Source organism: Quercus lobata, chromosome 3 (assembly GCF_001633185.2).
Source record: "Quercus lobata isolate SW786 chromosome 3, ValleyOak3.0 Primary Assembly, whole genome shotgun sequence".
NCBI classification, from domain to species: Eukaryota; Viridiplantae; Streptophyta; class Magnoliopsida; order Fagales; family Fagaceae; genus Quercus; species Quercus lobata.
Window position 1 is genome coordinate 26,885,302 of NC_044906.1, and position 16,498 is coordinate 26,901,799.

The 16,498-nt window shown below is 35.0% G+C and overlaps 1 pseudogene; it reads left to right on the forward strand.

Annotated features, from left to right (window-relative positions):
• The first annotated feature begins 10,801 nt into the window (after nucleotides 1-10,801).
• LOC115982307 lies at nucleotides 10,802-16,238 on the forward strand (annotated as a pseudogene).
• The last annotated feature ends 260 nt before the right edge of the window (nucleotides 16,239-16,498 follow it).

Consider the following 16,498-nt stretch of genomic DNA (forward strand, 5'->3'; position numbering starts at 1 on the left):
AATGGGTCCTTCGGGCACGCCTTGTTTAGGTCCGTGAAGTCCACGCACACCCTCCACTTCCCTGTCTTCTTTCTTACCACCACCGTGTTCGCCAACCATTCGGGATAGAAGACCTCTTTGATAGCCCCTGCCCTTTTCAATTTCGCCACATCGTCTCTTACGGCACTAGCGTGTTCCTTCGAAGGACGTCGGGGTGGCTGTTTCTTCGAAGCCGAAGAGAGGTTGACGTTCAAGTGGTGACAAATAAGGCTGGGATCAACTCCCGGGGCGTCGTAGGCGTCCCATGCGAACACGTCGACATTTTCTCTGAGAAATCTGACCAGCTCCTCTTTTTCCTGAGAAGGTAATTCAGAGCCGACCTGAAAGAACTTCTCTGGGTCGACGTTCACAGCGATCCGATCTAAACTTTCACACCTTATATCCTCGGCCAGCCCATCGTCTTGCTCTGCCGAGGCAGCTGATTGCTATAAACTTTCAGGGGCCGAGGACTCGGCATGGGGCAGATGTAAGACGGCGGCCACTATACACTGCCTGGATACGGCCTGATCTCCTCGGATCTCTTCTACTCGTCCTCTGGATGGGTATTTTACTTTCTGGTGAAGTGTGGAGGTCACGGCCTCTAGGGCATGGATCCATGGCCTTGCAACTATTGCGGTGTAGGGTGAATAAGCGTCGACCACGATAAAATTCACCTCCACCGCCTCCACCCCAGTCTGTACGGGTAGTCGGATTTGCCCCTTTGGCGTAACCATCCTTCCCTCGAAGCTGAGAAGGGGGGAGTCATAAGCTGCCAAATCTTCTGGCTTCAGGTTCAGCCCCTTGTATAGATCAGGGTACATTATCTCTACTGTGCTTCCCGAATCCACCATCACCCTTTTCACGTCGAAGCCCCCAATCCTCAGCGTGACCACCAAGGCATCATCGTGAGGTTGAATAGTTCCTCTCTTATCCTCATCCGAGAATCCCAGTATCAAAGAGCTTCCCTTTCTTGACCTTTTGGGTTCCCTTTGCCTACCCTCGGAGGGGAGCCGATCAACAGCTAACACCTTGGGGATGGGCGGCCCCGTTCTTCCTGGTACAGCGAGGATGACATGTATCGTCCCAGTGGGGTTCTTAAGGACACGTCCTTTCGAGGCTCTTGTGTTGCTTGGCCGGGATGGCCACTCGATGGGTGCAGCAGGTGACGTAACTTTCCTTCTCGGACCAACTGATCTAGGTGATTCCGTAGATTCCTGCAGTCCTCAGTAGTATGCCCATGGTCCTGATGATAGTGGCAGTACAGGTTCTGGTTACGTTTGGAAGGGTCTCCAGCCATCTTTCCCGGCCACCTGAAATAGGGCTCATCCCTTACTTTCTCCAGTACCTGTTGTACTGGCTCTCTGAACACGGCATTCACTGTTTGCGGGTTGCTCTGCCCAGCTTGTCGCGAAAAATCTCTCCTCGGCTGACCAGGGTTGTGCCGTTCCGTCCTGAAATCATTTGCTTTGGGGGGGATAACCTTCTCCTTTCCCCTCCCTTGCAGCTGATCTTCCTCCACTCTTTTGTACTTGTCGATCCTATCCCTCAACTGATCAATGTTGGCAACCGGTTTACCAGTGAGGGATTTCCTTAGGCCATGGTCGGTGGGGAGCCCGCTTTTGAATGTACTGATAGCGACAGCATCATGGTTGTCATCCAGGTCGTTATACACTTCCCAGTATCTATCTGAGTATGCTTTCAGAGTTTCTCCCTCGTGCATGGATAAGGACAATAGCGAACCAAGGGGCCTGGGGACTCTGGTGTTGGTGATAAAGCGGGAGCAGAAATCCCGAGTGAGCTGCTTGTATGAGCTTACGGAATTTGTCTTCAGGCCGTTGAACCACCTCATCGCCATTGATCCCAGGCTGGACGGGAATATTTTACACATAAGGGCTTCATTTTGCGAGTAGATCGCCATCTTTTGGTTAAATTGACTCACATGGTCTACCGGGTCTGCTCGACCGTTATAGATGGCGAATGTCGGTTGGTTGAAACGTCGAGGCAGCTTAGCCCCTTCAATTCTATACGTGAAGGGGGACCTTGAAACCTGGTCCAACGCCTTCTTCATGGCGTCGTTCCCTGAACCTTTCCTGAATGTGCTCTCATACTTCCGCACAGGGCGTGGTTCCTTTTCGTAGGAAAAGGTTTCACTTGGGGGGGTCCTTGACCTCCGTCGGTAACTCACATCCTCCGCATTAGAGGACTCGTCTGAGTCTGAAGGAGATCGCCTTCGCTGTGCTCGTCATAGCTTCCTCTTCAGATCATCTATCTTTCGCTGCATGGCCTGGTGACTATTTCGCCTCTGGGACACGTGACTACCTATCTGAGTGTGACTCTGGCTTGTCCGGATAGTATGCACACTTCCCTCACGATTTCCCCTGTGGCCTGGGTTGACGGGGTTATTTTGCCTTTAGGACTCGGCGGGTTGTGTCTGTTGGGAGTTAGCCTGGTGAGGATTCTCCTGGTGCGGACCTAGTTCTGCCATGCTTGACCGTTGTGCTAGCTGATGCCCTAGTTCTTCCCACAGACGGCGCCAATTGTAGTTGCACGATTTTCCTGGCCCAAATTCTATTGATCAGGCCTTAGCCCAAAGCGCAACCCACAATAAAATATTTGTAGAGGATGGGTTAAAGAACTTAGCCTCAGTGAGCCTATTCGGTCTGATACATGGACAATATTGTTGCAGAAATATAAGAACACAAGAATGGATCTCTCACGTTTGATTCTATTTCTTTTAGTTTCTGATACAGTTCTTCCGTCCCCTTCTTTGAGGGATTCTACTACATTATATAGTTCTCCTCCTCTCATCTCAACCTTACACTTATTGATCATCTAAGCATCTACTTGAGCACCTGTCCCATCAGCCGCCCTCATCACTCTTTTTGTGAGTTGCAGAGGCCAAGGTGGTACTGTTCAGGGGTCCTTTCTTCATTAATGCGGCCAAGTGGGTGGTTGGGGCGCATTTAATGTGGTGGTAGCTTCCCGTGAGATATTTTGGATTTTATTCATTTTATATGTTGGGAGGGTGAACTGAGTTGGCTGGGGAGAGTTCCTCGTCTGGACTTCGTGACGTCCGAGGAGGAGTTACTCCTCGGATAGGTTACCTTGCCGTTATTGGGATTGAATAATGCTTCACACGTGGCTTCTCTTCGGACAGGACGCTCCTCGGTCGGGCCTGAATTTGGAATAGCCCATTATTTTTGGGCCGGGCCCCACAATATATATATATAAATAAGGTTTGTATGGATTTGTGGTTGTGTGCCAAAAAAGGAGGTGCCGCATGCTATTCAAGATTGACTATATCACAAAAATTATTAAATAAATTAGCCATATTACCTATTGAAAAAAAATGTCAGCTAAATTTATAACACAAAAATGTTATTAGTAATTTTGCATCTCAAAAGCAAGAAAATTTGAATTTAAATAAAAAAAATCAAAATATAAATATTCTTCGATTAATATTTAAATATAAGAAAAAATCAAAACTATATAGTTTTAGGCACTAAATATTAAAGGACATTAACAAAAAGACTAAATTAAATAAAATTCAATACTAGAGAATTGAATTGAACCAGTGATGACTCTAGGAATTTTTTTGGGGTGGTCACTAATAAACTTAAATTATACAAAATTTAATAAAGAAACTGTGGGGACCGGCCCAGAATAATAGGTTAACTGGGCCCCGATCCCATCCGAGGACCAATCTGTCCGAAGAGACGTCGTGGCCCAGAATCCTTATTTAGGCCCACTAGGTGAAAGAGAACATGTCCGAGGAGTAATTCCTCCTCGGACATTCCAAAATCCAGGTCGAAGGTGCGTCCCAACTACTATATATAGTCCTCCCTCCAAGCATGTAAAAAGAAAGGAAACCCAAAATATATCAGCAAAGGCTGTCACCACCACATTAAATATACCACAACTACTCTCCTGGCCGCATTAATGAAGAGAAGACCACTGAACAGTGCTACCTTGGTCACTGCAACTCACAAAGAACTGATAAGGGTGTCTGATGGGACAAGTGCTCAAGTAGAGGTTTGGATGATCAACAAGTGTAAAGCCCAGATGATAGGAGAGGGTCTATATAATATGTAGAAGTCCCCCAAGAGAAGAGGAGGAGAAAACGGGGAGAAAGAGAGGAGAGAACATTGTAGAGAAATTTTATTTGCATGAATCTGTGCCCATTAATCAAGTTTGAGACCTTATCATCTGAGAAGGATCTCTTTTCACTGCTACCTCCTTTCGTTCTTGTTTCTATATCTCCTAAGCCCATGCAACAAACCGTTTAAGCCAACTGGAACCAAGTTCTTTAGCCCATACTCTACAAAAAATTCATTGTGTGGGACTTTTAGGGCCAAGACTTGATCAACAAGGATCGGGTCAACTAGAATCGTGTCCCTACAGAAAAAATTTGAATATATTAACGTCACAAAAAAAATGCAAATACATGAAATATTACAATTTTTTTGTACTAACAAAGAGAATAAGAAAAAAAATAGACTAATAAAAGATAAAGTGCAAATTAAAAATGTTGATATGAGAATAATGAAGTGACAACAATAATTTCATAACAAATCTTATGCAACAAGTTGTTAGCCTATTATTGGTAGGTAAAACATGTCAATATTGAATCTGAATTAGAATTAGTAACAGCTTACCACATAAGATTTATTATGAAATTATTATGAAAATGTTATGGATGTAGCATTATTCTTATATTTATTGAACTCAAATTCTTATGATTTTCAAGTAAAGGTGTTCAACATCTTTATTAGGGTAGTCAAAATAAGTTAATTTAGTATATAATATATATATATATATACATTTTTTTTTTTAGTTAGAGTGATCACGGAACATATTAGTTTAAAATTATTATTTATATAATTTTTTTTTTTTTTGCATGTATAAATTTTTTTTTTTGACAAGTGAGGCTAGTCCTAGGACCAATCCTCACATACAAGTAGAGCCGCCAGAGTTAGAATGTCATTTTTATATGGATATATCACTAGTATCATTTTTACTATGTATCAATTAAAACAAATCATATCAACCTTGGTAAAAATAAATAAATAAATAAAAATTCCAAATAAAAATATGAAAGTTTTTGTCACTCTAAATTTGTGGAAAAATAAATATAGTAATACTACATCCAAAATAATATTATAAAAACTTCTAAGTATCAAACTGTTATTAGTGGATAAAAAAAAATATTATCAATAATAGACCCAAATTAGAATTAATAATAATTTATAAGTTATATTCTTTTGTGAAAATATTGCACACTTAACCTTGTTCCTAAAAAAAATGCCATATTTGCAGTACACGTTAATGGTTGTTGCGTGTATTATTTGCATGACCGGTCAAGTACGCATGGCAGTGATGTCACGTGAGTATACCAAGTCCTCAGTCAACGGTCATAAAGGAAGTTTGTTTTTCTTCTTCTTTCTCTTTTTTCTTTATCTGTTAAACATATGTATTGGATTAATTACTTAGGATTAAACATTTTCTATTAATGATGTCACTATAAATGAGTGTTGTTTTTGTCTCCGTCTTTTCTTCTCATCATTTTTTTTAATTAATTAATTAATTAATTGACAAGTGTAAGATTGAATTTATTCAACCATCTAATTGGCTTTATTCCGTGCCAAATTTGCTTGTAATTCAGCATTTAGTAACCCTGTATTTAGGTGGGTTTGATGTAAGGGTAGTGAGTGAGATAGAGTGAAGATTGCTTAAGAGTGTGCAAGAAAATAGAGACTCGCGGCTTGGCCTCGCGGGTGACTCGCGGCTGCAAGCCGCCAGACGCAGCACACGTGCCAAGCATGTTGGAAGGTGAACAGTCATGCAAGCTGGAGCACTATAGGACAAAACAGGACAACTGGCCATACGGTTATCTCGCGACTAAATCTCGCGACTTAGTCAAGCCGCGAGCCACCCCTGTTTTGTAAAACCTAACGTTTCACATTCCTCTACCACTCCAATATAAATACCCCTTTTACCCACGATTGTAAGAGAGCTTCCAGAGAGAATTTTGAGAGAGAAACCCTAAAGAAAAACAAGATTGATTCACCCACAATCTATACATTAGAGTCTCTTCAAATTCCTCAACTCTCTTCCTCTCCATTGTCAAATCCTTGAGAGGCATTATACCAAACCTGATTCTCACCATTATCATTACTGTGAGAGAGCTGTTTGGATTTCTGGGAAGCAGTTAAGAAGGAACCAATCTTCATTGGTTGATGCTACGGTCTAGTAGCAGAATCCGGGAAGTTAGAAAAGAAAAAGGTTCGGCGCAACCTCGTTGGAGCAAGAAGTTTGGAGGGCTTAGGTGCACTGGGTAGATTAGGCTTGGAGGGTCTATTGCTATCCATGTATCCCAACTGTATTTTCTAGTGGATTGTTTACCGCTTGGAGGGCGGCGGAGAGGTTTTACGCTGAGGGTTTCGGTTTCCTCTTCGATAACACATCGCGTGTTGTCTTTGTGTTTGCATCTTCCTTTCTCTCTATCTTTGCCTTTTTATTATCTGCTGTGGATTGTGTTTTAATTTGGCTTAGATAGTTTTTTAACCTATTCCATATTATAGTTTATGTTAAGTTTCCACACACTTGTTGTTTGACATAATGCTTGAATTGGTTAAGTTGTAATTTGGGGGTCTAAACGTTCAAAGGTGTTTATACACGTTTTTGAACTTTCAACAAGAGATTTGGATGAAAGGTTTCATAAACCTGAAACTTTTCTTGGGTTCAGCCCATGTGATAATCCATTTAATGGAGAAATTATAAGGTCCTATGGTGGAGTCTTACCCAGGTGACGTGGTCCACCATTCCATTTAAAAACTTTCACCTGTTTAAAATTGTTAAGTTAATTTTTTTTTTTAAAAAAAAAACAAAAACCAATTACTGATTCAGCAATTTTAAACAGGTGGAAGTTTTTTAGTAGAATAATGAACAAGCGAAATAGTCCACCAATGGACTATATAATTTTTCCATTCAATGGGCTTATAATAAGAATTCTACTTCAAGGAGAATTAGGGAGTTGGTGAACTCCTAGAAAAGCAAAAGGAAATCCTAATTTAGTTGGAATTAATTAGGGGACCATGTGTTAGAAAAATTATTAAATAAATTAGCCATAGTACCTATTGAAAAAGAAATGTGAGCTAAACTTATAACACAAAAATGTTATTAGTAATTTTCCATCTCAAAAGCAAGAAAATTTAAATTTTAAATGAAAAAAAATCAAAATATAAATATTCTTCAATTAATATTTAAATATAAGAAAAAATTCTACTTAAAATTTTCGCTTTCCCCACATTGGTTGAGCCGATCGACCTTAACCAAAAGAGGAGAAATTATTTTCTCCAGCTAATCTTAAATGAAATAAATATTTTATTGGATCTAATCATGCACTTATGTGTTTAGTGTATTCTTTGTTGGAATAGTGTAAAAAGATGGGGAAAACAAGAAGTACGTTTATCATTGAGGGAAGCTTATGAAATTTTCTTTATGAGATTTTTCCTAAATTCCCTGTTGAGATTATATTTATTTGTAATATCAACAGGTCTTTTTTTTTTTCCCCCATTTTTTAAGATGCAAGAAATTGACCATGTTATTTTGAAAATTGATTATACTTGAATATTGGGTCGTTAAATATAGCATCCTCGCTAAGACAGACATAGCAAAAAAAAAAAATAGCAAATAGGGACACAAAATTTTCACAAGAATCACAACCCTTTTCTCAAGTTTGTTAAGATATAGTGACAATTTCCTCTATGATCTTGGAGTCAGAAATCAGAAATAATTTTTCCGCTGCATTTTGAAACTGATTTTGCCTATCAAAATATTGTAGTGAGCACTTTGTACTGTTCATTGTGGAGCTCTGTACGTTTTCATCCCAAGCACAAGGATGCTGATTCCTGAGAAAGGTATGTGCATTGTAAGCATGTGTAGAAGTTTGAGTAATGTTATTTGTAATTTTTTGAAATACATGTAGATGAAAAGTGCGTGGAAATGTATATAATATTGTTTAAAAATTGAAAATAAATTATTTAACAATTCTACTAAACGGTTAAAGGAGGAAGTGAATGTGGATGAATAATGGAGCTCTTTAGGGTCATGGAGAAAAGTATGCTCTTTTGGCTTTTTAGGAGGTGACACTGACAACTTCAATATTAATGATGTTATTTGTCATTTTAATGAATCTTTTTCCTTAATATTGGTAAAAATTGAGTTTATGTGCGGAGAAAGGTAGAATTTAGTACCATGAAAATGATGTGACAATTTGTGATTGTTCAAAAAATTTTCCTTTCTACACTAGCTATTGTACATCCTATTTTTGATAATTTGGTATTTTAAACAGTTTTAGGACCTTTCTTGAGACATGCACTAGATTATTAAATAGTAGAACCTAAATATCTTACTTAACAAATTTCATTTATTATATATATATATATATATATATATATAAAATGTTTAACTTCTAGTTAACCCGCTAATATTATACTATATAAATTTTTGAGGTCCTACAACTATATTATATTAATCATTCCTTTATTTTCATTATTATTCAGCCTTTGTCTCTGCTATAATTGCAAAAGGAATTATGATAACTTTACCACCTTTGCTTAACACTATTATGGGTTCTAATACCACTTGTTAAAAAAAATTACATGTTGGAAAGACTATAATTAAGTAGTTAATATAACATATATATAAAGACATCACATGACCAAAAAGATTAAGCTTATAATGAGCTTGGACCTAAATATGTTATATTAGTTATTTTCTCTTCCCCTTATTATTTAATATGAGATTTCACTCATACGTATATCTAACGAAAAAGAAAAAATAAAATAAAATAAAATGAAGATGATGACATGGTCATCTTCAGCCAACTTTCAACTACAGTTGCATGCTTTTCCGCCTTCGACTTCTTTTGCATACAAAGGGCCCGTTGACGACACACCAAAACAAAATAATGACTTCCATATTCCACGAAACAATAATGAAGCATCGATCACATACTAATAAATTCTCCTTTTCATCTCTCTTCATTGCTTTTTCTTTTTTTTATTTTTATTTTTTTACTTTGTTGAAACTAAAAACATATTATTGATTTCAATCCAATGTATAGCCATGCCAAGTGGATTCATAAAAAAAAAATAAAAAAAAAAGGGGAGGAGATGCCAAGTAGAGTCTAAAACTATTAGTATTAGTACACAAGGATAAGAGTATAACGTAAAGTGTGAACCTTATAGTATTACATAAAGGTAAAAAGCGGTAATAATATTACATAAAGGTTAAAATTGGCAAAAATACAATTCACACCCACTAATTTTGTCCAAAAATTATTTTGATTCTTTAAGTTTGAAATTGATCATTTTAGTTTGTAATTTGCACCAAAAACATTTTAGTTCTTTAAGTTTGAAATTTTCATTTTAGTCTGGTAACTAAATCATTCAAAAATCATTTGTCTTTTAAAGACTCACTAAGTGTTCGTTTGAGAACAACTTATTTGGCTGAAATTGAAAACTTTTTGTTAAAAATACTGTAGATAAAGATAAAAGTTAGTTGAATAGTACAGCAAAACTCATTAATAGTATCAAAAAGTGCAGTAGGACCCATGAATAGTCGCAAAAAATAAATTAAAATTGCAAATAAGTTGAAATTTTCAGCTCAGCTTGTCCCAAATGGAAACTTAGTCAAGTAACTGTGCCTAAAAATAACTCAAAAATACAAATTTAAAGGAGTAGAACAATTTTTGGGTATATTTATTGGGCTAAAATGATCATTTTCAAACTTCAAAAACTAAAATGACTTTGGAGTAAACTTGTTGAATTAAAATGACCAAATTCCAACTTTTTAAATGACTAAAATGATTTTTAAGCAAAGTTAGCGGTGTAAATTGCATTTTTACCTAATAATTTGTTACATGCACTAATACACATTAATGCACACAAACGAAAAAACAAGTAATTAAAATAATGATTCAAGTCAAAATTTCTAACTTGGTCATTTAATTGCTTTTTCGCTACGCGTAGAGGTGTTTGTACTTTGTATGCGTGTAATAAACGCTACATCCTAGAAAACGTGGTTTGTGGTTGGAAGGGGACGACTCTAGACTCAGCGGGGAGGGTTTGAGTTGAGAGACGAGAGGGAAAGGAACGTTTGAGTGCCCATTGGGGAAAAAATATCTTATCCCTTTATCTGTATATGAATATGATTAAATTTATTAAAAATAATAATACACGTGAAGAGTAGACAAAAACATACTCGAAATAATAAAAAATTGAGAGACAAACAAACTGGCTAGAGAACGAAGAATAGGACAAAAGTAATAACAAGACAGTCAACAAAGATTGTGCAGAAAAAAACAGTAAACGAGAAGATTAGACAAAAATAGATTCGAAATAATAACCGACACACGAACAAACTGGCTATACCTATATATATTAGGACGAAAGATAACAGAGGAAAAGTAGTAGTAAGACTTTGAACAAAGACTAGACATTTACACAAAGACTCCACAAGTATGGCAGAAGAAGAATGCACCCCCAGAGCTTGCATGAGAGGGAAAGAACTTGCGTGGAACATGGCACAAGTGGAGAAAGATAAATACTGTCCAAATCGTAATTAAAGTATAGAGTTTAAGTATTTACGTAAATTACGTTACGTCCTTTTCAACCAAAATGAAACAAATTATTTTATTCATTTTGAAGTAAAGATATATCTATAAATATTCCTGATTCTTCGTAATCACATTAACATCCACTCCTTTTACTCCAAGTGAAGGAACACATTACACACAACTCTCTCCAGTCTCCAATAACCTTGTCAATTGTTAGATGCAAAAAATGGAGTATAAATGGATTGTACCATTTACAATATTGGCATTTATATTAGTGCTAGTGAATTGTGACAACTCTTATTACCGTCGTCGTTATGTTCCGAAGCCCTGTACTCTCTGCAACACACGTAGAGGTCTATGCTGTATGTTGATGGAGGAAGGCGAAGGAATATGCTGCAACGGGAGTGTTGGTCAGAACGTCCAGAATACCGACTTTAGACGCATGAATCCGTATGACGGTGCTGGCAAAACTTCTGAGCCGTCGTCTTGGTCAAAAGAGTTCTGGAACTACACGTCTTTTATCACTGCCGCAGATCAGTACCAGCCTTATGGCTTTGGTACTACCTACAAGGACGGGGGGAAGGTTTCCCTTGGAAAAATGGAAGTCGCAGCCTTACTTGCACATATCGGCAGCAAAGTAACCTGTGAGTTCAGAGTTTCTCTCTAATTTGAGTTTTTCTGTTGTTGGTGTGGTTGAATATATATGTATACATTCCGTCTGGCTTTGATGTCGTATATAGACGAGATCAAATTGTTTACTGTGTTTCAACTTAATTTCAAGACTTTTGTTCTTTTGAGAAACAACTTTCTTTCTTTTCTTTTCTTTTTTCTTTTTTTTTTTTTTTTTTTTTTTTTTTTTTTTTTTTTTTTTTTTTTTTTTTTTTTGAGAAAATGAGAAACAACTTTCAAGACTTACTTTATATCCATAAAATTATTATTTTACATCTTATAACATTATAAAATTTGCACTGCACATTTATTTAATCTATAATATAAATCTTATATTAATAATACAATGTAAATCACCACCACCTTAGTGCAGTGGTTATTCTATAAGTATAAATGTTTATAGGGTGTAGGAGGCAAGAGCCGATATTTAAATTTTTAGGAGGGAACTTCACACATATATACATTTAGATTAGACTAGAGTAGAAATTCTATCTTTAAAAATATATATATATATATATATATTATGTAAATCTATAACTATCTTTTACATCTTTCATATGCATATCTATTTTCTACATTTTATATAATTTGGAATTACAATTTAATAATTTAAAATATGTGTATAAGCATATATTATTGTGGATATCGTGTATAGAGATGTAAAAAATAAGTGTGAGTGAATATTTATAGTAAATTATATTGTAGGCCTAGGAGATTGTTTGGTTTGGATCGAATCTTAGAATTTGTTTTTTATATTTTTTATATATATATATATATATATTTTTTTTTAACCTCCTTTTCCTAATTATTTTTAAGAGTTTTTTTTCCTCAATAAAATACTTAGTTATCTAAAAACAACGGAGTCGCCAAGCAAGAAAAGACTACCCCCCATTCTTTAAAAGAAAGTCTTTTACCTTTTATATATATAAATATATATTTATATATATATATATATATATATTATTTTGCTTGCCTTTTTCTCAAAAAAAAAAAAGATATATTTATTATCGGACCCGATCGTTATTTTTTTTTTTTGGAAACCGCTTTGATACTAAGCGAAGATATAATACGTTATAAGATATGTTAAGGTACAGACCATAACAAGTTTGGAGAACATCTCTACAACACCCCATATTTTGAGGGGGAGAAAAAAGCACCTATAGATTTCGTCCTAACCTAACTAAAGCTTCTATTAAAAAATAAAAAGGTAAAAAAGCTAATTTTTTTATTAAAAAAATAATAATAATAATTTAAAAGAGTTTCAACGTATAACGTCCGTTTATAATAATAGCTCTTTATCATCAGACTAAAACATCAATTAATTTTTGGTGAGTTGAGCTAACTAGAACCTATGATTGGTCAAACTCACACTTTAAATTTTTATTTATTTCTTGATAGTTCCTACTTCTCACATACTTTCACCCTTCTCACGCGAAGTCAATGGTTAAAATAACTGGTCCTATTAAAATAATTAAAAAATCACTATTTTATTATTTTATACTTAACAATGTTTGAGTCTGTAAATATGTAAAATAAAATCAATTTCAACTAATAATTTTGTTAATATTTAAAAGGACAAGAGACCAAACGATGAAATTGACAATTAATGTTAAAATTTGAGGGGCTATATATAATTGGTACAATTTATAGTAGAGGGGCCAAATTAAACATTACATGTTTAGTAATAATCTTAAATTGAGTTGAAAAACTGTCTCTTGGCTGCCCATATTTAACTTAAGTGAGATAGAGTTGTTTTTCTTATTTAGTTTCATTTGAGATAAAATTGTTTTGTGGAAAATGTTAATGGAAATAATTATATCTCACATCAAACTAAACAAGAAAAGTTAAGAGATAATTTTCTTTTAACCCACTTTTTTTAATACTCCCAAATACAGGAAAATACGAAAAATTATTTTCATATAAAATTTTCCATTAAAACTAACGGAATGTAAATTATTTTATCTAATCTATTTGTTTCTAAGGAAAACATTGTGTGTAGATAGTTTCCGCATTTTTGGTATTTGGTAGCATCAGAAAAAATGAGTCAAAAGAAAATTATATTTAGTCAACAGAAAAAATATGCTTTATTTTTTTTTTTTAATTTCTCCAGTAAATTTCTTTTGGCAAACAATCATATCTCACGGCAAACTAAAAATAAAGAAAGGTAGAAGATCATTTTAAAACTCTTTTAAGGTTGCTACTAAACATAGGAAAATAAAATAATTGTATAAAAAAATAGAAAATACTACCATTTTACCTACATTTTGAGATCACGGTCAATATAGTCCCCACATTTTGGTAACTGTTAATTTAGTCTCTATTATTTTCAACTTAAAGTCAATTTGGTACCTACTGTTAATTCACTAAAAGAAAATGCCTACATGGCTGATGGTGTGCATCCCATTGGCACACACATGACAAACAAAATAATATAAAATTAAGTACTTAACATTTAAAAGTCATGTTAGAACCCAAAAAAAATAATAATAATCTTGAAATTTTAATTGAAAAAATTATGAATTTTTTTTTTTAATCCTCATTTTTTTTAAAAAAAATTTCTTTTCTATGCTTACACTTTCTTAGCAATCAAAAAAAATACCCGGTAACACACCAATAGAAAATCTAAACCAAATAAAATCCCTCACATAATCAAACACTACATAACTAGTTCCCCCTTCCTACTAGAAATCTTTTCTTTATGTTTGACCGAACCCCAACCTCCATGGCCATAATCTTGATCCTCCAAAAATATCATCCCTTCTAGTTCACCATTGCATGCCACTGCTAGCATTGGCAATGACATCCCTTTGTTTCTCACTATGAAGCTCTCTCTCTCTCACTCACAAGCCAAACCCTCTCGCAAGCTCACACCACAACCATCTCCTCTATTGATTTCATTCCTTTTCCCTTTCTCACTCTAGCCTCAACTCTCTATCTACTTAACCTAAACCCTAAAGGTTCTACTCTTTCTCTCTCTTCTCAAACGGGTGTCTAGAGGGGACATCTACGCCGCATGGCACAAGATTTGTGAAATGTTGGTTGTCAGGGTTCTTATGATGTGTATGTGGATGACAAGTTATGTGTGAATAGAGGAATTTATTGTATGGGTTGTGAATATGTGATGTTTGTGTTTGATTAGTGCGCACTTGTTCTTGATTGGGGCTTGATCAGTTCTTTTTGTGTGTTTGGTTTTGTAAGGAGTTTTATTTTGGTTGGGATTTTCATATTGGTGTGCTGCTAGAATTGTGTTTGGTAGCTAAGAAATTGCAAGAATACAAAAGAAAATTTAAAAAATTAAGGACTATTTTTTAATTCATTTAACTTATTTATCTATTTCAATTAATTTTTCCAGTTATTTTTTTGTTTTTAAAATGGCTTTTTTCTTTTTAAATGAAATGCTTACGTGGCTTTTAAATATTAATTATTTAATTTTATATTATTTTGTTTGCCATATGTGTGCTAGCAATGCACACTGTTAGTGAATTAACGGTATCGACTAATTTGATTGTTATCAAAACGTAGGAATCATATTGACTATGACTCTAAAATGTAGAGACCAAAATGATATTTTTGGCTATAAAATATAAAATTTAAAAAATAACTCATTTTTTAGAAAATATTAACGTTGAAACAAATAGAACTAAAATAACAAATTAAATTGGGAACTAAATTCACTTAGGGAACTATGTATTGATGAATTAGCTATCTGTAAATAAAGTAGTATATGAACAATGATTAATAATATTTGGTTCATTAAATCTCTAAGCAAAGTGTGGATGATATTTTTTAGGTGACGATGAAGGGTACGTTTCTAGACCTGTAACTTGCGGTTTATGCAATTACAAGGAAAAGAATACCAGCTTTCATTATTGTGATGAGAACTACAAAGACATTTATCCATGTGCACCTGGAGTTGCATATTATGGTCGAGTGCTCTACCTATCTATTGGTATCTATCTTATCAATAAATAGCAATAATTATACATTCTTTATATCTTTGCATCAAATGATTTTATCATTTATATCGTTCAATTTTATTTAAGTTGAAACTTCTTTAGAATTTTTATGTTTGCCTTTAAAAAAAAAAAAAAAAAAAAAAAAACGTGATCATTTTCTAGCATAATTCAAATATGTGTTCCTAAGTTATGCATTCATCATACAAAATCTAGGTAACCGATTCTTGAGAAAAACATGTGCAACCTAATTTTTGGTAAAACTAAATACAAGAATTTTCCTTTTCTTAAAGACATAACATTTTGCTTTACAACTGTAAGACTTGTATGTATCTTTTGTTTCCTTCCCTTAAAGAAACTGTAGATCAATTGACAGCTTCGTGACACAATCCAATGGATTCTCTTTATTCATGATATCCATCAGTAACTACAATTATGGAGAAGCCACTAAAGATTTGAATGTGGATTTGTTGAACCATCCAGAATACATAGAAAAAAATGCTACCTTGGCCTTCCTGGTTGCAATTTGGAGGTGGATGACGCCAATAAAAGAAAATCAACCTTCAGCACACGATGTCTTTATTGGCAACTGGAAACCCACCGAGAATGACAATTTGGCCAAGAGAGTTTCAGGTTTTGGTACTACCATGAATGTGCTCTATGGAAATCTTGTTTGTGGTAAAGGTAATAATGAGACGTCCATGAACAACATCATCGATTATTACCTACATTACCTTGATCGTATAGGTGTTAACCCAAACGAAGCTGGGCCTCATGAATTGCTTAGTTGTGCTGACCAGGTTCCTTTCAATCCATCTGTTGCCTTACCTCCTTGAGCTTTGTTTGGTGTCGATGGATAGTCCATACTTTATTGAACCAATCCTCTTTTAAAGGTAATGCATTAATAAATTTTTAAGAACCTATCAAGTAGCAAGAAGGAGATGTTGAAAGACAAACATGGAATAAGAGTTTGTATAGACTATGGTGCAGTTTGGATAGGGCGTTGCGCGTCTACGTTTCAAGTTTTCTGCGTTTTTTTTTTTTTTTTTTTTATTCTCCCCAGCCGCAACTGTTGACCCGGTCTTCTGTGAACAGTGCATTTGTGCACTATTCACGGGTCCCACAAACTCCACTTTTTATCAACTTTTTCATTAAAAATGAGTCCCACAACACTATTCACACATTTAAAAATTATTTTGCTACAGTGTTTTCTGTTTTCAGTTTTCAGTTTTAGCAA